The sequence below is a fragment of the Tupaia chinensis genome, unplaced genomic scaffold (assembly GCF_000334495.1).
Source record: "Tupaia chinensis unplaced genomic scaffold, TupChi_1.0 Scaffold000250_1, whole genome shotgun sequence".
In the NCBI taxonomy this organism is placed as follows: Eukaryota; Metazoa; Chordata; class Mammalia; order Scandentia; family Tupaiidae; genus Tupaia; species Tupaia belangeri.
In genome coordinates this window covers 1,841,375-1,842,146 of record NW_006159730.1, presented here as the reverse complement: position 1 = coordinate 1,842,146, position 772 = coordinate 1,841,375, and positions in this window count along the sequence as shown.

Below are 772 nucleotides of genomic sequence, written 5' to 3'. Positions count from 1 at the left end.
GTGGTTGGCCATGTGGGAATCCAGTGTCCTTAACCACCACATCACCTAACAGTCCCTCTTCTAGAATTCTTATATTCAATCTCATTTATTGGGTTGTCAGGAAAGTCATGATGTATTTTTCTGTTTTTCTATGCATTATGACTTTCCCAACAACCCAGTGGCTTATTTTATTTCATGAGTGAGACAAGGGCTCCCATCGGGGTCTCTCTCTCTCCCTCTCTCTGTTTTTACGTTAGTTTATTATAGTGGGTATGCACATGAAAGGAAGTGAGGAAGAGAAGAGCATCTTTGACAGGGTCTTGTCAGGTTGCAGTTCCCTTCCCCCAGCCCTTCAGCTTGTTAGGATCCTGGAAGCATGCACACGCATGCACCTCCACTGGTGTTTCAAACCAGCTGGTTGATATTCAACCCATGGTCAGCCATGTGGCTTCCAACACTGCAGGCTCAGTACACTACCAACTGTGCCACCATAGACTTGGACAGTGTCTTGTCATGTCACAGTACTTCTCCCAGCCTTCCAGCCAACAAGGTGCTTTCAGATCGACCAATGTACTGACCCCAGGACTCCAGTATGGCTCCAGTATGGTGATTGGTGACCTGCCTACCACCTGCACCACCATGACTGGGCCATTTTGCAATTTATTTTTTGAAGAAGAAACAAGGCCATACATTCTGTAGTTCCCGCCAATTTTGAATTTGTTGACTACATCTCCATCTATCATTTAACAAGCCCCTGCTGGCTGTTTTTGCTTGTTTTTTTTTTTTTTTTTTT